A 26,213-nucleotide genomic window follows, 5' to 3' on the forward strand; every position below is an offset into this window, starting at 1 on the left:
CTTTCTTATAATGTCCTTGATGGATTTTTCTAACAAAGCTCATAAAACATGTTAGGAATGTTCTTTTTGCAATCTTTGTAAATACATTTAAGATTGGTGTATCTATTCATTAAATGGCTGTTAGAAATCATTAAGGAAGTCATCTGGGCATAGAGTTTTCTGTGGGAAGTTTAAAATATTTGATTAATGTCTTTAATTGATATAAAACTATTTGGTTCTCTATTTTTCTCATGTCAGTGTTGGTAAAATACATTTTTATAATATTTCCCATTTGCTCTACATTCTCAAGCTTAATAGACAAAGTTTTTAATGACATTCTCATATATTTTAATATCTGCAAGAGCTTTTATGGTGTACACTTACTCATTTCTGATGTTTTTCTTGAGCAATTTTAATAGTTTTTATCAATTTTATTAGTCTTTTGAAAGAACTGCAAATTGGTTTTAGTGATACTTGTTTTATTTTATTAATTGTTAATTTATGCTGTAAAATATATTATTTACTTTTTAAATTTCAACTTTATTGGGGTATAATTGACACATGAAGTTGTAAGTTGATTTGATAGACATGTGCATTATGAAAGAGTCGTCCCATCTAGTTAATCAAAAAGTCCATGATATGATTTGAAAATATTTTTTTCCCATTCTATAGGTTGCCTTTTACTTTTGTTGATGGTTTCCTTTTCTGTGCAAAAGCTTTTTAGTTCGATGTTGTCCCACTTGCTTATTTTTGCTTTTGTTGCCGTTGCTTTTAATCTCAAGAAAAATCATCACCAAGATTGATGTCAAGGAGTTTATTACCTGTATTTTCTTCTAGTAATTTTATGGTTTCAGGTCCTATATTCAAGTCTTCAATTCATTTTTGAGTTGATTTTTGTGTACGGTGTAAAATAAGGGTCCAGTTTTATTCTTCTGCATGTGGCTATCTGTTTCTAGGACTATTTATTGAAGAGACTATCTTTCCCCAATTGTATATTCTTGTCTCCTTGTCATAAATTAATTGACCATATATGCTAATTAATTTGACTTATGAGTTTAATTTGGGATTCTTTGTTCTTTTCCATTGATCTATGTGCTGTTTTTTTTTATTTTAAAGTTTTTAAAGTTTATTTATTTATTTTTATAGCAAAAGAGAGACAGAGAGAGACAGAGAGAGAGAGAGAGAGAGAGAGAGAGAGAGGAAGGGAAAGACAGAGAGAGAAGGAGAGAAAGAATTCGAAGTAGGCTCCATGCTGTCAGCGCAGATCTCAAGACAGGGTCCCAATCCTATAACTGTGAGATCATGACCTGAGCCAAAATCAAGAGTCAGAAGGTCAACCAACTAAGCCACCCAGGCTTCCCTATGTGTCTTTTTTTTGAATGCCAAAACTATACTGTTTTGATTACTAGAGCTTTGTAACATAGTTTAAAATCAGGAAGTGTGATGACTCCAGTTTTGTTTTCCTTTCTCAAAATTGCTTCTGCTATTCAGGGTCTTCTGCAATTGCATACCAATTTTAGAATTGTTTGTTCTATTTATGTGAAAAATACCATTGGAATTTTGATAGAAATTGTATTGAGTTTGTAGATTGATTTGAGTAGTATGGACATTTTGACAATATTACTTGTTTCAATTCATGACCACTGAATAGCTCTTTATTTAGTTGTGTCCTCTGAGATACACTGTTTGTTTTTATTTCATTTGTTTTTAATTTGATGCTCAGTTTCTCACTTTTTGAGATTAATGCATAGTGCATCAATTTTCAAATTTTGTTTTTTAATGTATGCTTCTTGAGGCTAAAATTATTCTTCAGAATTGCGTCCCATGGTTTTTTGATATGCATTATTTTCAAAATCATTTGGTTCCAAAGATTTTCTAATCTTTTAAAATTCTTTTTTGACTTGGGTTATTTGGAAGTGTATATCTTAGCCAAAGTTAAGGAGATTATTTTCATTTAGTGATGTTTTGTTCAGAGAACATACTCTATGTGATCGAAATCCTTTAACATTTTGAGACTTGCTTATGTTAGCCATTATGTGGTTAATTTTTGTAAATGTTATTTGTCACCTTGAAAATTGTATGTTCTGACATTTGGGAGTTCTATATTCTACATATGTCAATCAGACAAAATTTCATAATCATGTCTTTCAAATTTTCATTTTTTCTTTTTATTTTCTGCTGGTTCTATCAGTTACTGGTCAAGATTTATTCAAATAGTCCATTACGATTGTTGTATTCATCTGTTCCAAATTGAAGCTTTACCATTTTTTACTTTATGTGTTTTAAGGCTATGCTTTTGCTGCTCATAAGTATACAACCATTTTACTTGCATGGTGACTGTATCTGTTTCTCATCAGGAAGTATATTTTTTAATCCCCAGTTTTGTCTTTTTTCCTTGTTGAATATTCTCTAATGGTCCTTTTAGACTCCCTTTCTTTCTCTGAATTTTAAGAAGTTGATGCTATGGACTACAGTCTGGCTTTCAGTCAGATATACCCAAAGAGATACACTGGAAGTTTGGCAGCAGAGACAATTTGGTAAATCACTTCTCTGCTCCTTACTGCTAGACATTGGGTGGCCACACCTGAAATCCTCTATCTGAAGTCACAAATTACATTAAGCATCTATTTTGTATAACTATTGTCATGGTTCTCTTCAAGTTCTAGTAACCATGCTCTTCCCTTGATCTTTATTTTGTTTTTAATTTACTCCAGGTTTTAGAAAGCTTGTTTTTAACTGGAGAGTCTATCTGAGTTAGTACACCAATTTCCACTTTTCTATTTTTCATGAATTCAAATGACCTAAATGTAACACCCATAGCTAGAACCCATAGAATTCAACCTGCTGCTTATGTTATAGACCCAAATATTTAATTGTCTACTGGAAAACTCCATCCCAATATACTATATTCTCCTGTATGTTCTAGACTGAACATATGTTTTAGACTAAATGTCCTATGCTTCATTCAAATGGTCTTTATCTTCAATTTCATACCAAGTTGAATTATTTTTTGTCAACAAAAATATTCCAATTCACGTGGAAGGAACTCAGGACAATAAAGGCTTAAGATCTATGAAGGCTTAATTGTGGTTCTCAGATCATTTTGTTCCCTTTCCATCCATATCATTTGATCCATCTGCAGCAGGGGAGGTGGTTCATTCTCCTCCATTTATTGTATGAAGTAGTCACTGAGAGGCAGCTGAGTGTCCACGAACTACACTTTCCAGGTTTTCTTACCACTAAATGTGGTCCTGTCACTTCTCAACATGGATTTGTAAGATGCGTGTGTGCCTTCTTTAGTATTCTTTTCTCATTCCACCAGCTACATATAAATGGCTCTATGCCAATAAACATAGCTCTTGATATCAACATTGTGCTTTTATTGTTATTAACAACATTAAATTCTGTTTCTCTAGCAGTGCTTTCTTTTGGAAATTAAAAAAAAAATAACTAGATGATGCCCATAGAAATTCAGTAGCTGACTGAGGTCATCTTCCTACTCTGATTTTATTCTTTTATAAATGAGATACACAGCCAGGCTTGAGTTCTCCTCCTTTCTATTACCTCAGAGAATCACTGTAGGCAATGCATTCTGAGCATATCTCTTCATTTATGTGACCTCTAGAACAAGCTGTTCATTTTTACTGCAGTTTTTGTCTATGGTGTTTGGCTTGGTGTTTCAGTTGGTTCTTGCTCCCCAGTAAATCAAGAACTCAGTTCAGCTTTGCACTTCCTCTACAGATGCCCCACAAGTCCTATGCCAATTTGTAAATCCTGAGATCAAGGACACTTCAGGCTCCCAGAAACTTCTCCTTAAGTCTTTCAACCCACATTATCATCACATTATATTTAATTAACCACTTATTACATTCTAAGTGCCTTACAATAAGAATATCTAGTATTTATTAAGCAATGACTATAACCAACACATGACCGTGATTTACATATATTGACTTATTGTATCTACACACAATCTTTGCGTGAAAGAAAGATGTCATCATTATTCCCACTTTAAAAGATGAAGGGTATAAGATAAAGCAGGGCAATTAACCCGTCCCAAATCGTACAGCAAGTAAGTGGAAGTGCTGGAATTGGTACCTTGATAAGATGCCCTGAGGCTTTATGTTCTTCATCACCAGGCTATGCTACCCTTAAGTATAATACTATGTTTTATCATGGTTTAAAAAAACAACAGAAACCATATATGGGTTTCTATCCCCAATTTTAAATCTGAAGAGATTGAAAACTCAGAGAGATTGAGTAAACTTCTGATAGACACACATCCAGTAAGTGTCAGAATTAAGGTTTGAATCTGGGTCTGACACCTGAAAACATACACTTTCCACTGAAATCTAGAAATATTTCCTGTTGCCGTAGTCCCAAACCTTGAAATTCATGGTTGGTGTTGACTGCATTCTGCTTCTAATGGCATTTACCTCTCAAGTAACGGTTAGAAGACACCATAAGCCAGGCCCTGGTTAGATAGAGAGATGGACAATTTCCATTTTCTGACCTCAGAATATCAGAAACATAGCTATCACAGTTTCAACAGAGAATCTGGGCCCCTGATGCACAGTGAATATAAGAACCACATTCCCTAGCTGCATTTGTGTAGGATTCTGTAGCTGAGAGTCACCAGAGAGCAGAGGTACGAAAGAGAGCACCGCTCTTTCTATCAGCCTATCCACCTTATAAAATGGAGTTACACATTTTTCTGTTCATTTATTAGATGACTTAGAAAGAGAGATTTTCAAAACTATTTTTGAAAACCAGAGCACCTGATTTTTTTTGTTTTTGTTTTTGTTTTTTTCCTCAAAAAAAAAAAAAAACATTCCTGTGGCTTTATATCCAATTTTTGATGTTTGGAAGACTTTCATAATTCCTGGTCCAAGAGGCCCTCAAGGCTGCCAGTCTGTCTTTCTGGTCTTCTTGTTTGCTGCTAGTTTAGTAATGCCAAATGCTTTATAATTACCCAGGGGGGCACTCTGTTTCACTGTTTCTGGGCCTGTGACTCTGTTTTTCTTTCAAACAGGGTAAACTTCTTTTAGCCTGTGTGAGAAAATCCTAGTCGTGTTTTAAAAAGAAGCCCATTTTTATTTCTTCAACAAGACTCTCCTGCCCTTTGTCTGTGGTCAGTCACTTTTCTCTCTCTATGACTTCAGTGCCTTGGCTTTCTTTCCATTATCATATTCGCCAATGGCAATGAATTCTTGTATTTACATACCTGCTCCCCTTCTAGACTGTGAACTCACTAGAATTTGAACTGTTATTACTTAGTATATGCATCGGAATAGAAAAAATCAGACTGGTGGTAAAGAATCTTTGGGCTTGGAAACCTCCTTAAGACTAAATTTGCCCAGGACTGCAAATATCTATGTATGATGGGGTCAGGTAAGTGAAAAAAAATCACCCACCAGCATCCTGGAGCAAGAAAGCAGGTTCCCTGGGACCATAAACCAGTCTGCAGCAGGACGAACTGATGGTGTGATTCTGAGCCAAGATCTTCAGAAAGAAGTGAGATACATAAGAGACAGAGACTGAACATGGTCCTCCAACTATGAGGACACAAGAGGGTCATTAATTAGGAGAGACAACCAAGGGACTGGGCTGGATGGGAGCGCGCACAGGAAGGGAGTAATTCAAGAAGATGGAATCCAGGATAAGAATGACCAGAGCACATGCCCTTCATAGGTTCACTCCCTATTGTTTGGGGAAAGTGCCAGGTCAGGATAGGTTCGACTCATTGAAAGATGGGACTAAGTGATAAAATCCTGTAATTGAGTGAAGAAGATCCCTTTTTTTGCCAATCCAATGGCCTTTACAACATCTGTCATCACCAGTGTGTTCTGTTTGGATCTGTTACACTATGACCATATTCACTTCTCTCTGGGAAATCCAGCATAATATCCCTCAAATGAAAATGGAGGAATGCATTTTCTTTTCTGAAAACTATAGCTGAGCTCACAAGTAAATGACAGCAGAAAGCTCATTTGAGTACTTAAAACTATGTTTTCTATTCACTAGCTAATGAGAGCACATTGGGAGAAATATCAAAAAGTATGTTGTATCTTTAGGATTTGGAGACGGAGTCAAGGCTTCTTAGAATATTAAAGGCCACTTTTGGTTTTATATAGTGCAATGTAAGCCTGAAAGATCCTGGCATATGTTTTTAAATGATTGTGCTAACTCTTCTTGATTGGAGTAGATAGCAGTGGCATACACTTGGCTCATTTCAGAGTAGGGAATTACATGAGTTAATGCCAATCATGCGGACATTCTGTAATATGAGGAAGCTCTGCCAGTCAGGATGAAAGCATGTCTTCCCATCTCCATTTACCATAAATGTATACATTCATTCATAGAAGGGGTCTATAATAGGCCTACAAAGACACGGGATTTGAGGAAACCAAGGGCTATTGATTTTTTGTCATCTAAACATTGGACCTGGAATCAGAAGACCCAGGGCATAAGTCCAATGCTGGAATTCACAGACACTTCGACCATAGAGTCATTATTTGGTAACTTTCAGTCTTCACTTCTTCCTCATAAGAAGGAGAAAGTGTATCAAACTTGCGACACCTTTTGTGAGAAAGAAATAAAATGACAAGAACATTAAGCTCTCCAATAAAATCCTCCATACATACAAGGTGCCTTTGTGTCTACCTCACCCGCAGGATGTAGAAGCTTGTTTCTTGGGCCTTTTAGGAACCAGTCCCATCTTGCCAAACCCTCCATAAGGTCTTATCCTAAGGCCTGCTGAAAAGTCATTAAATCAGAGCAATCACTTTCCATGTTTACTCATTCTTATGTCGAAACCAGTAGACTTTCTTTTTACATTTGATACCAGTATTAGTTTTCTATGGCTGTCGTAACAAGTTAGCTAAAATTTAATTGCTTAACACAACACATATTTATTCTGCTCACAGTTCTGGAAGCCAGAACATCTTAAATCATCATGTTGGTGGGACTGCTGTCTGTCCAGAGATCTGGAGGACAATCCGCTCCTTGCTTCTCCCAGCTTTTGACAGCTGTCACCATTTCTTGACTTGTGGCCACATCACTCCAGTCTCTGCCCCTGAGGTCGCATTGCCTCTGCCTCTGTGTGTGTGTTTCATATCTCTTCTTCTCTCTTGCAGGAACACAAGTAATGGTGTTTAGTGCCCACGTGGATAATCCAAGATAGTCTAATCATCTCAAGATCATTAACTTAACTATGTCTGCAAAGACATTTTTCCAAATAAGATGACATTGACAAATTCCTAAGGTTATGATGCAGACATATATTTAGAAGCCATTGTCAGCCCACCATAATGTCATAATGTCTTAGGGAGAATTTAAGATTATTTGTGTATGTACTGGAAGGAAATATTAGGACATCACTTTATGTTTATATTTTAAGCCAAATAATAGAAGAGAAAATAATTTCAACCAACAGTTAACATGGGTTGACAATGGCACTCCTGTATTCCTCTGCCCTTCAGTTCTGGGTCACATGGGATAAGTGAAACATTTCAGTAGAAAGGACAGTCTACAGTGCAGAGGGCTCAGTCATGGTTCCCTCCTCCTCCCCAGTCACAGCCCTGTGCCCTAAGTAGATTTGCAGAATATATTATTGAGTTTGGACATATACAAAGCCTCACAAACAGATTTGTGCCAAAAGACTGGATTAAATAAGGCTAAAATATAAGCATAAGCAAATGACAAGAAAATGCAGAGGTGATGACCCTCTCATTCTTGACGTAACCACATTGAAGAGTACCAAGTTTTAAATTTATCTAGAAGACTGAAATACAAATTTATGTTCATTACTATGAAGATTAAACTTTGCTTTGAGTATATTCTGTGTCTTAAAGAACTAGCTAATGAAAATAGAAAGCAAAAGCAGGGGTAAAATATTAAACATTGTTTACTTCATCTTTAGCTCAAATCTAAACCTTGTTGATTTTATTTGTTTTATAATACATGTAATATAACTTGACAGTAGTGCATATTTTTGGAGATGCTTCCATTTGTTTTGTTGATAGGATGTGCAATAAAAAAAATTCAGTGATCATTTGTCTACCTCCTGTGACTGTAGCTGTGATTGCTTACCTCTATGTTCTCAACTTTAGCTTGGGCTCAATCCCTCTTCAGTTTGCAACTTTGATCACTTCAGTTGTTTTTGCTGCGTTTGTGTCTTTCCCCTTTGACCTGAAATAGTCTAAAGTGACCAACTTCAAAACTATTACTAGAATACCCTCGTAGAAAGCATCCAAACACAATAGAATGGTAATAAGAGTGAAGTTTTTAAATATCAAATCACTTAGGTCAAATGTAGGTTTTCCCTACCCCTAAAAATAGAATATAAATTCCTTAACAATGGTTAGTAAGTGTTCCTCACACACACACACACACACAAAATTGAAAATTGCTACATCTCATGCATATTCACCCATTCAATTGCTGGAATCTCATTGTAAAGAAACACTGAGCAGGTGCCATTTGAGCACGAAGCCAGTGTCTCACAAAACATGCTATGGTGGGGATGATGTAGATAGAAAGGCAACTGAGAGATTAGGGACTTTATCGTGGGTTGTTTTGGTAACATTTTAATCGTTCAGCTTAGTGACTTATACTGAAGATTTTTCCAGAGTGAGTGTTTCATCATTCAACATAAATGATCTTGGTTTAGTTGAATCTATGATTGCCTCTGTACCCAATGAGAAATCTATATCAGAGAGGGACTGCCATTTTTGGTGATTTGTACCCAAACACTGCCCACTTGATGCTGTTACAGATTAAACAACTTTTCCCCATGCTCCAGTTAGCGGCACCCTGTGTGTTGGTGCATGGAAAGATGAGATACAGAGAAGACCAACAATGTATTACCGCGAAGTTGACCAGGCATTTGCACGGATTGGTCACTCTGTCATCTCAGATGTGGGCTCTGGCTTCAGGACTAAGTTAGGGCTTGGGATTTGGGCTTACGACAGATCTGAGTTTTAGTTAAATTTCTTACTGACTGTGTGACTTTTCTAATATTTCTGAGCTTCACTTTTAGCATCTAGAAAAATAGTATAAATTTTTACCAATTCAGTAATTATGTGAAGTAAGGAGGAAATGCTCAGAAAAAATGCCTATCCATACGTTCCTACCTACTTTAATTTTTGCTTCCATCTTATGAGATTTCCAAGAGTTAACCATGAACTATTGTTTTCAGTATGGTATTCTCTTTATTCTATTTAAATCTACTTGTCACATAAATGAATATTCTCGATATTGGGCTTGTTTTCTAAACTCCCCTGCCCTTTCCATGGAGTAGAGACTAAGACTCATGGTTGCTCATATAATGATATTAAAGAGGAAATACTGATATTAATAAAAATAACTACTAATAACTAAGTCTTTACTATGTGCCAAACATTGGGCTGCTTTATCTAATTATCTCATTTACTTTTTAATAGACTTGAATAGACTTTAATAGCCTTGGTACATTGGAATCCAAAGGGTTTGAGTCAAACTTCCAGTGTTAAAATGTATAATGTGATGAGTAACAAGTTACAATATATAATGCTTACTCAAATAAAATATGGATGAAGTAGAAAAAAATGAATAAATAAAACTATTATCTTAGATTATTTTATTGCTACTTGTTGTGAAACCAATTTTACTAGTAATTTCAATGCAAATGAAGATGTTTTTGTTGTAATGTTGGTTAAAAATTATTTGCACTGGAAAAATACTTGACTGTTTAGAAAATAGTTTCAGAATACACAGACTTGGAGAACTCTGAAGAGTTTTAAAAGAGGCAGGTTGCAAATTGTGGTGGTTGATAAAATAACCACTGAAGGGCAATTTTGATTGTATTATTGAATCAAGACTCTGGTGATCTAAGCTTTCAAAAACAGAGGACACTGAAAATTCTTGAAAGAAGGGGCCAAAGTAAAAGAATAAGCACCTAGAAATTGCCCAAGGTTTGGATCCAGCGTAAAGAATGTAGTAGAAGATGCACCATTCTTGCTTTGTTTAATTGCTTTGCTACTATGTCAGGGGACATAGAATTTGGCATATGATGGAGATTCGGGTACATCTGCAGTACCTCAAAAATGTCTTATCAAGGGGGCGCCTGTGTGGTTCAGCCAGTTAAGTGTCCGACTTTGGCTCAGGTCAAGATCTCACTGTCCTTGAGTTCCAGCCCCGCGTCAAGCTCTGTGCTGACAGCTCAGAGCCTGGAGCCTGCTTCGGATTCTGTGTCTCCCTCTCTCTCTGCCCCTCCCCCATTTGCACTCTGTCTCTCTCTGCCTTTCAAAAATGAATAAATGCTAAAAAAAAAGAAGGAAACAAATACCAAATGCCACTTAAAATAGAACTCTCAAAATCTTTATTTAGAGGCTTTATTTCCTGTGTAACTCTCAGGAGCGTGGTTATTGGATTTCCCAGATTGTGGAATAATTTATTAGCAGCATAAGTTAAAATGCAGAGGGGATGAGTGTGGGGTACACAGGGCTGCTTATTGGTGGCCTAGATAAAAAGACAAAAGGGGAAGAAAGCTAAGAGGAAAATCTGATAAAGAGGAAAAATAACTAAACAAATGAACAAACGAAAAGTAGACCCATGGACTTCAAAAGCACATCAGTAGTGACCATCCGGTCTGAGGCAAACCTTCCTGGACAGCTCAGTGTATCCACACACACAGCACAGACAAGAATAACAGATATTCTTAAGGACCTCAAACGTCTTCAGAAAAAGAGTGAACCGTGTTCACAAAGGCAGGGTGACGCCTTATATTTTTCACCTTACACACATTTCCATTCAAAAGAATTCAAGTTGAAGCTTCTTTTGACTCTCTTAGGTATGCAGGGAAAGAAACACAGCTCTGCAGATCAGTGAACCCCAAACTGCTTCACTTCCCTTTGACCCTAATTCTAGAAAACAGCACACAATTTGGGAACCAAACACCTAAGGGACTCTGCTCACCGTTGCACCTTGAGCCAAGGCAAGAGTGAAGAAGGTGCAGGTTAAGAGACACCTGTTGAGATACAAAAGCAACATTCCCCCCAGAGTGACCTGATGTGATTTTCTGATTACAGTCATCGTGAACAGCCATGTAGCAAAGAGAGTTATTGCAAATACCGTGCCTCCGATAAAAGAAAATAGTCAAATTACAGCTTTTTTGGCTTTCGGGTCAGAAAATAAAGACTGGTTGCATAGTTTTTGTGCTTTCTCAGGACACTCAGGGGTAAGACTGCTGAGTTAATTTCCTAAATTAGCAGAATTCTGAAGCTTTGAGACAGAAGTGGAGGTAATTTGGTGAAATGCAAGTACATGGGGAAAAGAGAATAGGAATAAGGAGATCAAAATGCTACAAAAATATTTAAATTATACCTTTAAAATCTCAAAAGCTTCAGAATTCTGGTATTTCTGAGAATGTATCTCTTCTTAAAACACAAATTATGAGAATGTGAATAAAGACATAAAGTTCAAATTCAACAGCCTATTAGAGAGGTAAATTTCCTCAAGAGAAAGTCTTGTGGAAATGCTAATGGTTGACTAGAAAAATTCCAGGATTGCAATACTAGTAAACCAAATATGAGCTAAAAGCTCTCTGAGCATTCACTGTGTGCTAGGCACTGCTATAGTATCTGTTGGCTAATGTAACCTTACCTTAGTGTCCCCATTTTGCAGATAAGAAAACTGCTGTGACCTCACAAAGTTAGTCAGGGTAGCTCGTGGTGGCCGGGCTCCAGAACACCTACTCTGAACAACTCACTTGGATTAGAGTTTCTAAAAATTAATTGCAAATGTGATAAGTGCAAGAGGAAGAGCAACTCCTGAACTTGAGGTTACAATTTCCATGTGAATCCGGGAAGCATATCCACTGGATCTGATCAAATCACTGCAAATAAACGACCATTATCAGATCAAGTGTTCTAAAGAAAATCACTGTCCGATTGTTTTTTCTCCAGGTAAGGATCCCTTCATAGCTGTGCCTTCACTGCAGGAGTAAGTGCACAGGTCTGGACCTGACTTATATTCCCTCCACGGTCTGATTAGAATCTATCCAAAATTCAATCCTTCATGACCTCTTACGTTTTAATCTCTTCTTTTACTCTTTTCTCAAAACCTCTGCTGCAGCCACAATGAATTCCTCTTCCTTCAAATGGACTCTGCGTGGGCCCTTTATGCTTACTGCTGTAAATTGGGAGTCATCTGGTTACAAAACACAAATATACATTTTTGTTTTCCAAAAACATCATGCTGGCTAGAAACATAATCTGATTCATAGGATTGTTCTAAGTATTGGCTGAGAAGGGGCATTTAGTACATCACCTAGCCAACAAGTGGCAGCTTGTTATTATTTTTTAAAATATTTATTAATTGGGAGAGTGCAAGTGGGGGAGGGGCATGGAGAGGGGGACTGAGGATCTGAAGTGGGCTCTGGGCTGACAGGCTGACAGCAGTGAGCCCTACGCAGGGCTCAAACTCACAAACAGGGAGATCATGACCGGAGCTGGAGTCGGACATTCAACCGAATGAGCCACCCAGAGGCCCCAGCAGCTTGTTATTCTTAAACATTAAATGGTTTTGTATAAAAATTCTGTCTGTCTAGGATGAAACAGTACCAACCAACCATCCTCTTCCTGAGCCTACACTGTTTGGTTTTGTTTTTTGCATGAATGGCATTCAGCATCTCATCAGCCTGCTGACAGTATGATTATAATTTTGTTATTTTTTCCTGGCCAGGTCTGATTCTAGAATTTCTCTAGCTCCTCTAAATTGTGAATGATCCATTTACTGAGGGTTTTGAGACCCAGACACAACACTGAGAACCTCAAGTGTACCAGGCCACTTAATATGTTCAAACATCATACTCCATCAATATTATGAGTTCCATATTTTTTAAATGGAAAATAAAAACTAAAGTTGAAATAAAATAAGTTTGTAAGTAGGAACACTAGCATTCAAGAAAGCTTTTGTAGCTCTGAGACTGTTTTTCTAATAAATCAGGTTGTCTTCCTTTGCCTTATTATTCATCCTTCACTGTTATAGCACCAGTATGTTCCAGCTCACTCATGGTGGACAAATATGGCTCTTGGACAAAGAAAGATATTTTAAGATCTTTTTAGAGACAAATTGACTTAGGTTCTAGATGAAACAGGACAGTACTTGGGAAGATTATGACAGCTCAAGACTCAGCATCTCTAACGTCTTTCCTATAAGCCTATCTTCCAAATTGGAATTGCTGAATAGTCAAACCCAAAAAGCAATGATTTGAGAATACAGAAGTGTAGAAAAATAATGGCAATTTCCAATCCTGCCAACCCCATTAAATAGATATTTTTGGAGAACTCATCCTATACAAACTTCTAGAAACTAAGGCTAGAAAGGTTAACACCACAGGACTGTACTTTCTCCAGGAGCTAACAGCGCAGTGAGGCCCTTACTGCAGAGACCAACATGTTGCAAACTAGGATTTATGAACAATGATTCTGCAAGATGCTTCCTTGAAGGGAATTGTCATAGTCAAGCAACTTTGGGGAAACCACACCCTATTAGCTCTTCCTCAATATTTTTGTGCCCATTAGCCTGTTAGATATCTTATGATGAGGAAATCTGTTTTACTTTATTTAGGTCTGTCTTTTTTTTTTAAACTATGACTACAGACACTTTATTTTTCCTAATACCCTTAGTAAAATTTTACACTTATTAAAATTCTATATAATTGGAGTTCCTTCCATCACATTTTAGGAGACATCAGCCTAAAATATTTGATCAGTTTCATAACCAATCTCTCTCTTTCTCTCTCTCTCTCTCTCTCTCTCTCTCTCTCTCTCTCTCTCCTCCCTTATATAAACACTTTTACACAATTGTCAAGATCATCTTCCTTAAAGAATGATCAAGTTATATAGGTTATGCTAGTGTTTTGTAGGGTTTTTTTTATTCCAAATCAAGGACATACGAACAATCCAGAGTCCATCATTTTATAATAAATTGAAAAGCATTATCAGAGCTTTTTAGGTACCTTTTTTTTTTTCTCCTGTGAAAACTACTTCCTCAGCTTTGTGTGCGACTGTTCTTTAATCATTTAGAGTCAGTGAAATGGAACTATCTGCATTCCCACAAAGTCACCATAGCACACTCATATCCTTGCTGTTGGCCACTAATATTCCTTTCCTCTACCTCTGTCTTGAAACTCTCCATACTCTGCTGGAATCCAGGCCAAGAACTTCCATGAAATCATTCTGGGTTTTTAAAACCTTCACCACTCCACCCGTTGTCTCCATTAGCACCTTTCTCAGATTTGCCTTCCAGAATGCAGCACAATCATGCTGTATCCTCTTAATCTTTGTCTCTTTGAAGGAATAGGATGATTGGGCCAGAAACATGGTACCCTAGCTCCACTTCCTGTCTTATTGTCAAGATCCTGCATCCTAGGAGATCATAGGCTCTGTTGCCTACTGTACTTTCCCAGAAGGAGTCCTGTTTTGAGGGTAATGTAGACTATCTTCTGCCTGAAGAATATGTATCATCTTCTTTTCAGTTTCCAAATAACAAAAATTACAACTCTTTAATATCCAAATGAAAATGAGTTACATTTGGTTTAATAAACAAGATACAATAATATAGGAACGTGATGGATATTAGCTTTGATGAAATCAAGTCCCGGTTGGCCCGTGAGTTCTGTTGCTCTCCCAGAAAGGTTCTTTTCTTCCACTGCTATGCAATGACCCTTCAGTGCAGTCTCTGGGTTTCAGACAACAGTCAGAAAAGATGGCCAAGGTCTGGTGCCTATCAGCGAGACAGTAGGTTAAACATAGTCTTATATAGACACAAGATCTTTCCTTCTCACATAGTAGTCCGCATCAGAAAATGTTTAGTTGACAGAAAAGTATAAGCTACAGTTTTTTGGGTGTTTAGTCACTTCAGGGATTGGGAGCAAAAGAAAAAAGAACTCAAAGCCCTTAGCTCAAAGAGGTTAAATCATTTATTTAAGACCACAGTGTTATACTGTGAGGTCAGTAGTGTGGTTCTAAAGTCTCAAATCCATTGCTCTCCCCATGGTTAGTGGAAGTCAAGGTGAGAATAAGGGATACTCCAAAGAATGCTGATGGACTAACTTAATCTCTAAGGCTTTTTGGAGCAAATGAAAGTAAGTATTATTTTCTTGAAAGTTGGCTAAATAAGAGGCACCTGGGTGGCTCAGTTGGTTAAGTGTCCAACTTCAGCTCAGGTCATGATCTCACAGTTAGTGGGTTTGAGCCCCGCGTCGGGCTCTGTGCTGACAGCTCAGAGCCTGAAGCCTGCTTCAGATTCTGTGTCTCCCTCTCTTTCTGCCCCTCCCCAGCTTGTGCTCTGTCTCTCTGACCCTCATAAATAAATAAACATTAAAAAACTAAAAAGAAGAAAGTTGGCTAAATTCAATTTTTACTGAATGATTTAGACACATAATTTTGTTTGAGATGCTATATATTATACTACCAAAAAAAGAAAAAAAAAGGTAATAATGGAATGAAAATGTCAGTGGCCTGTTTCAATGTAAATTCTCCATATGTTTGGTAAAACATATCGACTTCCACGTAATAGTGTGCTTTTGACTTGATATATATTGACTTATACCTACTAGGGACTTATTGATTGTTTTCAGTAAATACTCTGTGAAATGTTTTCTCATTTGGCTAAAAATAAAGCTCAGCTTTCAGCAAGATGTTTTTTTTTCTTTTTTCAAGAAGAAACCTTTGTTGATCATGGTGCCTATTCTCAAAATTGATCTGAAACTATTAGTTGTTAAGTGTGTATAATCTGAAGACCTGAGGGGAAAATCTTATTTAAAAAAAATGAGTCATGATAATTTAAATGAAAATATACCATTTTCATAGCACATTCATGTAAGTAAAATTATGTATATGTAGTATTATCCCAACTATGTAAACTTAGAAATGAAAATGGATATAAAAAAAATTAGAAAATATGGCTCAACCACACATTCATTAGGATTAGTACCTGATTAGTATCAACTCATAAAGAAACTTTTAAACTAGATCTTGGCTTAGCTCCAAAGTGTATTTCAGTGGAAATCTTTTGTTTCTTTTTTCTCCTCATGCAACATGAACCGATTTTCAAAATTTTGTTCACGTTGCATCAATTGAGAAAATACTAGATTTGCTACGATAAACTCAAGCTTCACTTTTTAAATATTGATTTATCTACTATCACTCTGTTTCTAACATCAAATAGACAAAAAATAAATTATCATATTTAAATAAGCACATCAGGGATTAGTTAATGTCCATGACAAAATATATATATATACATATATATATATATATATACCCATATCATAACATAATTCAAACTCATGTCCCAGAAAATTACAATTATTTAGTCAGGATACTTTTGTATTATACCCAAATAGCTAGAATTATATAAATTTGGGAATGTCAATGATCTTCTCTATATCACTACGTTAATAGTAGCTACCTATGAATAAGGCAGCAATGGAATAGATAGATGATAGACTGATAGATAGATAAATAGATAGAGATAGAGAAATTATATATGTATATATATAATACATGTGTATATAATATATAATTAGATATTAGATATCATATAGACTAGCTAATATATTAGATAATTAGATAATGTATGTGTATATATATATATATATATATATATATGAAAGTTCAGACCTTTATGAATGTTCATTAATTATCAATTGATTTAAGTAAAGTCACTTTTAAAGAAAGATAAAAAAAAACCTCTAAAGACCTTGCATTTAGTTAGGAGAGACTAACGGAATCTTCAGTATGGCTTGTTAATGTGTGTATTACTGCATTGTGTACAGCACTTATATACCATTAAATTAGAAACAGTTATTTTACTTGTGTAGTACAGCATGTGTTTTCATGACTGTTATAGAGATGGGGTGCAGCCTGAAAAATGTACTTGTAGCCCCTAATGAGCAGGAAGCTAGAACTGGCATCCTTATTTTTATTACAAAGAGGATTTTGTAGGGGTTATTTGAGAGATTGCTCTCAGCCTCTTTCCCTGAATTTCTTCCACTGTCTTCATCACAGAAACTACATCTCCCATGAAGCCTTACCAATTGGCTTCCCACTTGGTTCCACCAATGAGAGGCATAAACAGGTGATTTGAAGGCTGATGCAAGGAAGAACACATTTCCTTCTCTCTCTGCCTCCACCTGTGCCTTCTGTAGAAGAGGCTGCAAGCCCTCTGTTGTGGCTACTGGACGTGCCAGATGACCACACTGCAGTCTGGTTTCCACCAGGTTTCATTGAATGCTGTCTCCTCTCTGGGGACCTCCATTTTTAGCAGTGGTGGTTTCCTGTTTTGTTAATGGGAAGGCCCCTTCTTGTTTTCTTGGGTCTGCCATCACTATGTGAACCATTTTCTACATTTTGTTTTCTATTTGAACTTCTTCGATTGACTACTGTTTTCTGGACTGGACAGTGGTCATTTTTGTCACACTCCACAGCTACCTTAGAAATCTTTCTAAGATTACTTTCTTCTGAATTTGTGAAGCTGTGGTGTTGGGTATTTGTATTGATTATTTTAAGGTATTATTTTAAGGTATTATTTGGGTATTTATATTGATTATTTTTTGGGGCAGCCACTATGCCCAGATATTTTAATGAATGTCCCCCAGCCTCCTGTCTTTCTGGTCTCAACTCAAGAGACAGTTGTCCCCATGCTCTTGACTCCACCCATGCTGGTTTTCTTTCTGGTCACCAAATACACACATTTCTTCTTACCTCAGTGCATTTTCACATGCTTTTCATTGTAGGTTCCTTCCGACATTCCTGAAACCTCACTTATCCCTGATGTCTCAAGTTAAACATTGCTTCTTTGTGAGCCCTTCCCTGATCTAGATCATTGTCCCCCTGCCATACATTCTCCTTCTACCATTTACTTCCACATTGCAGCACATATAAATATAAGTAATTTATGGTGGAACTTGTATTTTAATGTCACATTATACCTGTTAAAACTTCAGGTCAATGGAGTCTGGGACCAAAGCCACTTTATTTTAACCTCTGTGATCCTAGCAGCTGCGAAAGTCTTATGCATGCAACAGTGTTGCATGATAATATTTGTGAGACAAACCATTGCATTTTGTTCTCTCAGAATCCTTGTAAAATGGATATTATTTTCCCTATTTTATTTATTTATTTTTCAAGTATTTATTTATTTATTTATTTATTTATTTATTTCTTGTTTATTTTAAGAGAGAGACAGAGAGAGCTAGCGAGGGGAGGAAGAGAGAGAGGGGGAGAAAGAGAATCCTAAAGCAGGCTCTGTACTGTAGTGCAGAACCTGTGTGGGGCTCCAAGTCATAACCCATGAGAGCATGGCCTGAGCCAAAATCAAGAGTTGGATGCTTAACTGACTGAGCCACCCAGTCACCCCAATTTTTCCTATTTTACATAATTTTATTAGATTCACTGTACAATATATGAGCTGTTTTGTTTAGTTTTTACAATGTTCATTTATTTTGAGACAGAGAAAGAGAGCGAAAGAGAAAGTGCACACATGAGCGGGGAAGGGGTAGAGAGAGAAGGAGAGAGAGAATCCCAAGGAGGCTCTGTACCATCAGTGCAGAGCTGGACCCGAGGCTCGATCCTACAAAACGTGAGATCATGACCCCAGATGAAACCAAGAGTCAGACGCTCAACCGCCTGAGCCACCTGGGTGCTCCTATATGAGGTTTTTTAAATGCTGAGCATGAAGCAGTGACCAAAGCAGAAAAAAGTCCTTCCCCTCATAAAACTTACATTCCAATCAAGGATATATACAATAAGCAAGTGAAATATGTGGTATTTCAGATGATGACAAGTAATATTGAACATCAATCAAGGAAGCAGACTATAGACAGTCACATAAGGACAACATGCTATTTTGAACAGAAATTGGAGGAAGACCTCCCTGACACTGGAGCATGTGAGCCAAGAACTTAAAAAGTAAATAAAATAGATAGAAAGGGGGGAAAAAGTTCAAGGAATAGAAAACTTCATTAATTTTAGAGATAAGAAGAAGAAAGTTCAAAGTGTTGACGCAAATTTCCTGAGGTCATAGGGAGTATAGATTTGTCAGCAGGTCTGTGTGGCCTCAGGCCTGTGCTCTATTTAAAGCATTGCAACTTCCCGTTCTAGTATCTGGGACATAAAACCATGGCAAACAGTTCACCACAACCTACGTCAAATTGAGCCATTGAGCTGTGTTCGATATATTCACGCTCACAGTTCTAACCGTACTTCACAAGAGAAGTTGCAGGTGCATACAGCCTCAAGGGTAGAATTTAGCTGATTTTAAGCATTTTGAGCTTAAAAAGTTATTTTGTCAGAGTTTGTTAGCAGTGGGGTTAGGACACTATTGATCATAAAGCAAACTAGGGATGTTGAACTCTAGGGAGGCACTGGATTCTGGAGTGTTTTGGAGCTATGGCCAGATCCTAAGCATTTATCATGAAGAGGCCAACAGTGTGTCTGGTACTGGATGTATGAATGTCTACAGTGCTGTGAAAACCACATACACACATATGTCACCTTCACACATGATGCCTTTGAAGACTTGACTAGTGAAAAGTTTATGTTTAGTTCTCTTTTGAGTTAACTGTAGCATTTCTTGAAACCTTTTGATGTCTTAAGAAGTACTAATGAAGACAGATGAGCAAGAGGGCCTCTGCAGACACAGACTATGGCGATTTACAGCAGATCGTTCAATTGTAAGGTGCCTTTGTTTAGGGATATCTTAGTAGCTACTTTGTGCACAACCTTTCCTCTGCTGCCCTTGAGTCTAAAGATTGAGAGAAAATATCCAACTTAAATAGTGATGAGGTTGCAGGTAGGATGGAGAATCGGAATTGGTCAGGCCTGGACTTTTAATTCCAGCTCCTGCATGGATTTTCAATATCTTATCCCTCTGGACCCCACCTGTAAAATGCAGAACCTTGTTTTTTTTTTTTTTTTTTTAATTTGAGAGTAAATACAAAACTACTGGCGGTCCATATGAAGTATGCTAATATTATCCGTGTTAGATCTGTGGCAAAGGGGGGGCTCTGATGTATGTGTTTTCTTATAACAATTGACGTTATTTAGGAGAAGCAGCTTGTTATAGGAGGAAATCACAAAGTCCTGGAACTAAGTGAGCTAACTTCTGTCTTTGCTCATCCAATTAATAACACTAATCTTAGGGCCACAACATGTGACCCCCTGGACTTATTTTTGTTCATAGTTAAGAGGTTAGAGCAGAAAATTCCAACTTCACGTTCAGATCAAAACAAACAAACAAAACGTCCATGGTTCTCTAAGTTGCATCCTCTATAAATTTGCATATTGTGTCATTCAGCCTTTGCAGGAAAATGCAATCTGAGTCCTTGAGAAAATTTCATATTCCATCCATCACACAGTGGAATAAACTTCCATTAAAAAGCACATTACATTTGGGAAACAACATCATTCTTAATCCCAAACACCATTTGATTCAATCCTTGAGATTATCCAGGCCAACAAAGAAGGTTAGTAGGCCTTCCTCAGATAACACGATTGTTTTGTTTCCTCCAATTTTGATAAAGCAAGAAATACATTTTTTTATTAAATATTGAGATCAGTTAAATCAGAGCAAGCTCCTTCCTGAACCAAGATGAGAAATCTAATAGGGATTTGTCTTCCCAGTGTTCACTCAAAATTTCTATCTAACTTTTAAAAAGCCTGTCTATATTAATGAGGTTGGAAACTTCAGGTGCATTTGTGTCTATTTGCTTGAGAATAAATAGCATTTTACCTGGGAGTTCTGTTTTTCTGTGTCACTGTAACACAGGTTATTTCACAGACCTATGGATACATTCGTGCTTCTCAATTATTCTCTCTTCTTACAAGCATTTGCCTCCGTCCTTTGTAATTCCCCCACCCCCATAGGTAAATCTTCCAAAGGAAAGAGAGGGAAAAAACATGGTACAACATTATTTTCTGTACTTCAAGAATCCCATAAAAATATAAACTGCAGGAATTTGGACTCTCCCTTAGGAATTTCTGTGATTTTACCTGGAAGACTGAACATGTCTTGTTTCATAAATTTAAGCAACCATAAGCTCTGAGGCTTTATAGGTACACCTCTTCACTTTTGAACTCTAGTTGAGCTTATGTTCTGGAAAGTGGGTATTCATTAATGTCTGCCTTTCTTTGCTTCTCAGTAGCATTAATGATGAAGACTTAAATGTAGCAAAGAAACTTCCATGTGATTATAGGTTATATCCCTGACAAAAGTTGATATATACAAAAGCAATATTCAAAAAAAGGAAGAATATAGTGAAAAATACCAACACTTCTTTAGAAAAATGAGTTAGAGATATGAACACATATTTTACGGAAAAGGAAAGATCATTGACCTTAATTATTTAAGGGGATTCTCAAATTGAGTAATAATGAGATAAATACAATTTTAAAATACAGTGATATATATTGTCTTATCCAACATCTTGACAAAATCTAAAAGTGGACAACAGGCTTTGTTGTTGAGACCATGGGGAAATAGTGTCTGTGGAAATGAAAAGTGATACAATATCTACAGTGGGGGATATGGCAATATCTACCAAATTTACATGTGCATTTACCCTTTAATCCAAGTAATTTCTACTTTGAGCATGTACTGCAAGGAATACGCACAAGGCATGTATACACAGAAACTTTCTTTGTTTTAGCAAAAGATGGAGACCTATAGAATGTTTATTATAAGGGAAAGGTTGAATAAACTGTGGCAGATCAACAAAAAGGACAATAGGCAGCTATAAAAAGGAACGAGGAATAACCCTATATGATATGATGAGTGAAGTCCTAAATATCGGGTGTGGAGGAGTGGAGAAAAATGTATAGTCCACTATAAATAAATAAAATCAAGTACTACTGCTTATCTAAGAAAGTGTATTCAGTGTCACACACACACACACACACACACACACACGCCCAATGTGCTCACATTTACAAGAAAAACAAACCATCAACTATAAAATGTTTTAAACAGATGATTACTTATGTGGGAAGAAGGGAAGAGTGGAGGTGCCAAGAATAAAGCTAGAATTCTCTAGATAGATGAGATTTCTTAGGTTTAACTTTGTAAGCATGTGAATATTTTACAGAATAAAAAATATCTCTCCAAAAAACAAATGCAACAAACCCACGTGTCTCAAGTTGGTGACATAACTGAATCAAGAATTATTCCAAAATATGTAAAACAATAACTTTACTGTTATTCTGGTGGATTATACCACAAGGAAAAAGTGACCTGAAAAACAAAGCACAACATTCACTAGTTTAGTGGCCATATAGTTGAAGGTGAGTCTGCTGAATGTTGTGTATTAAGAGATAAAGCAGTGAGTATAGTTGATCCCTGAACAACATGGGTTTGAACAACACGGACACACTTACACATTTTTTTCCATTAAATATGGTACAGAAATATAATGTACTGTAATGTAAATGTATTTTGTCTTCCTTACGATTTTCTTCATAACATGTTCCTTTCTTTAGCTGGCTTTATTGTAAGAACACAGCATATAGTACATGTAACATACAAAATGTGTTAATCAACTGTCTGTTACTGGTAAAGCTTCCTGTCAACATCAGGTTATTAGTTAACTTCTGAGGAAATCAAAGTTATATGCAGATACTTGACTACATGGGGGTGACTAGGCACCCCCAAACCCCGTGTTGTTCAGGATCAGCTATATTTACTTGATATGAAAAGGAGATAAGAGGTAAGGTTACTCAAGTTAAGTAAGGATCATGCAGCCTGTGCTTAAATCAGAAGTACCAATATGAACTTGTGATATATTTTAACCAGTGAACAACAAAAACAAGTGAGAAAATTAGAATATCTGATTTTCAACTCCTATAAAAGTAATGAGTCTAGACAGTGATCATCCATAACTGCCAACATCACCACGAGGATGATCTAGTTAATACTGTGTGTTTTCTACAGACAACCCGTCTGTAGAGAATTCTTGCCAAAATCACTATGAGGCCTATATGATGCAAAAACCAATTTACAGGCAATACTGAGAGCAGAGGACATGTGACATGAAGATGATTATGGAAATTGCACATGACAAATATCTGGTTTCTTCACAAATAATTGCAAGGGAAAGTAAAAAGATTTAGAAGATAAATCAGTAAGCATTTGATTCAATCGAATGGAACTTAAGAGATCAATTAGCCAGTTGCCATGTACTCAAAATCCAATTTCAAACAAGACAACTTAAAAAAATATGACAGGGAAATTTGAATACTACTTAAATCACTGATGATATTAAAAGTTATTACTATCTTGCTTATAGTTTTAAGCCTAGTAATGTGGCTTTCTTTAAAAAGAAAAATAGAACGTTTATCTTTTAGAAATACATGCTGACATATTTACAGATGAAATGGTGTGATCTGCAATTGACTTCAAAATAACCAAAGTCGGGCTGCGTGATAGTGGGGGTGAAACAAAATTGGTCATGGATTGAAATGTTTTCAGGGTCATTTATGAACATCTGGGGTTTATTATAGTATTCATACCATTTCTCATGTGTGAAATATTCTAATAATATAAAGGACAAAAATAGTCATTGTATCACATGAATGAACTAATTGACTTATGAGGTGGTATGAAGAGAAACCAAATGATTTCCGGACCCCAAGTGTTTCCTTACCGGCTGGCCAAATGCTATCTCTCTCTCGATTTTTTTCTTATGTGGTTATGGCTCTTTTTCTCTGAATCCATTGTTAAGGAAAAATTCACCCCCAGGAGAAATGAAAGAACTAATCATTTCAACGTTATGAGAACAAGATCATTGGAGTTCACCAATTCTAATAGCCACCTAAGAAATAATGAATACAAGTAGAAAATGTTGATTGATATGGGAATAGATTTAAAACTGTCCTTGTAATGGCACAGTTATAGAGAACAGATTTTATTCTGGCTAGTTTAGTTTGGAAAGGAATTATTGTAGGGTATGGCATTGTTTACAGATGGTTAGGAAAGTCACAAATACATTCCGGGTTGAGCTTCTAAGTAATATTCCACAAACCCCTCTGAAGATCTGGACTGCCAATTTTGCTGCCCATACTCTATATCAGAAAACGTATGCAGTCAGAATATCACAGGTGGGGTCCCACTCCATTCAGGATGCCAGCTTCCGGACTCTGAGCGACACCTGGTAATCTGAATCAGAAAACAAAATAGCATCTGATTGACCCAATCTAAGTCAACTCTGTAACTCTTGCTAACAAAAAAGTCTGCAAAATATAGTTTTAGCTTACCAGCCATTTTGATCATACTAGATAAAGGATAAGATCAAAGTAAAACACCAATCGATCACATACGTCATGAGGACCAACACATTTTCTGTACATATTTCACAAATTCTCACTCTCTGCAGCCTTCTCTTCGTTCTTACCTTTGTGAAGTCAACACCTGTTTCCTTTCTGACCACATGGCACTTCCAATTGTATAAAATAAGCTTTGTATCTTATTCCAGGTACTTATACAGAATGTGCATAAAGTGTTCTTCCTTTTTCATTGAGTTGAGAAGTTACACCAAAATCAACAAGAGATTCTTTTCCGGGCCTGGCCTCTGGAGTGCATAATCACATAGATCTGGACAGGCCAGTAGCCTCAGCTTCCACCTCTATTTCTCTCATTCAGGTTGTTTGGAAGTGATGTTGCAAAGTAGTTGAACATGTTGAGATAGGTAAGAACTTTTACACTTGTCATTCTGAATCTGTGCCGTTCTGTGGCTCGTTTATTTGTTTATCGAGGGCATTCAGATTCTGTAATTAACTCCTGTCTACATCCTCATTGCCAATTCAGCATCTGATGAGCATTAAGGAAACACCTAATTACAGAGTAAATATCCAGCACAGTGGGGTTGCCTGAAGAGAACGGGGAGGGGGATGGCTCTGGGCAGCCCACATAATGAACTTCCGGGATGGGGTCTCTAGCAAGTGAGAAGTGCATTTTTGGGCTGGAAAAATGAGATGAAGAAATCACGCTCCAGACAATGTGACTGAGTAGGGACACCGTTTAGCCGCAGAGAAGCTTTTCCTGAATAGAAAAAGCTCCTTGCTACTTGTTTTTTTGAAAAGTAAACAAAAAACAATTAAAAATAGAACAACAGAACGTATATAACAATCAAGGCCTAGTTGCAAATGATTCACCAGTGTCACAAGTACATACTGGCATCTAATTAAGGCATTAATTAAAACTCATAATACTTACCTAATTAGAAAAATGTAAAAGTACTATTAGAATCTTTCCTTTTAAATTAGCTGAAACAGATGATTAGCAGGTGTTCTTAATGTATTTTTTTTTCTTTTGTTAAATAGAATACCACACGGGTGAAAATTAGACCTGTAAATAACAATATTACAATCAATCATTATAAATGTTTGGAGCAGCTTCTGGAGAGGTGGTATGGAGGGGCTTGCCCCACCACCTTGGTACCCAACCAATTATATAATTGCTTTCTGCTTACTCCCAAATTCTCCCGTAGTTGAAATTGGACAAGTTCCATTCTTGAACCCTTTTCCTGAACTTTCCTGGAGTCCTTATGCACTTTGAATTTCTCAGAACTCAGATTCTAAAAGGAATAACCCAAGGGAATGACTTAAATTGGAGCAGAAGGAATAGAGGTTAACAACAGGAGATGTTGTAGCAGGCACTGAGGAATTTAGCAAGGCCCTTTAGAGGCTACCCGAGAGAACACGTTACATTCTCATTTGTTGGAGGTACTCTGGGGTCAGTGCTATTCGAAGTAGCTTCTCAGATATATGTCTCATCGTTCCTAAACACTACACCCTATAACATTATGTCATGTTATAAAAATGCATTTATTTGTTTGTTTGTTTCCATCCTACCGGTTAAATGAAACCTTCTCAAGAGTAGATATTGGGCTTTTGTGTTACAGCCACTGTTATATCCACAACACCCAAATAAGATCGAGCACAAGGTAGGTGCTTACTAAATCTTGATAGAGAGGCAAATGAGACCACTGAGTTTTGTGTAGCATGCATGCGCGCGTGTGTGTGTGTTGCCTCTGGTATTATAAATTTGCGGGGACAGGTACAGTGTTTGTAACTTCTCATAGAATCAGAACCTCCAACATTCTGGTCAAGTATCACACATTCATATCGAGCATGGACTAAAACTCCATGATCACAAACAAGTCTAAATAAATCCTATTAGTCTGAGACTCATAA

The sequence above is a fragment of the Felis catus genome, chromosome C1 (assembly GCF_018350175.1).
Source record: "Felis catus isolate Fca126 chromosome C1, F.catus_Fca126_mat1.0, whole genome shotgun sequence".
NCBI lineage: Eukaryota > Metazoa > Chordata > Mammalia > Carnivora > Felidae > Felis > Felis catus.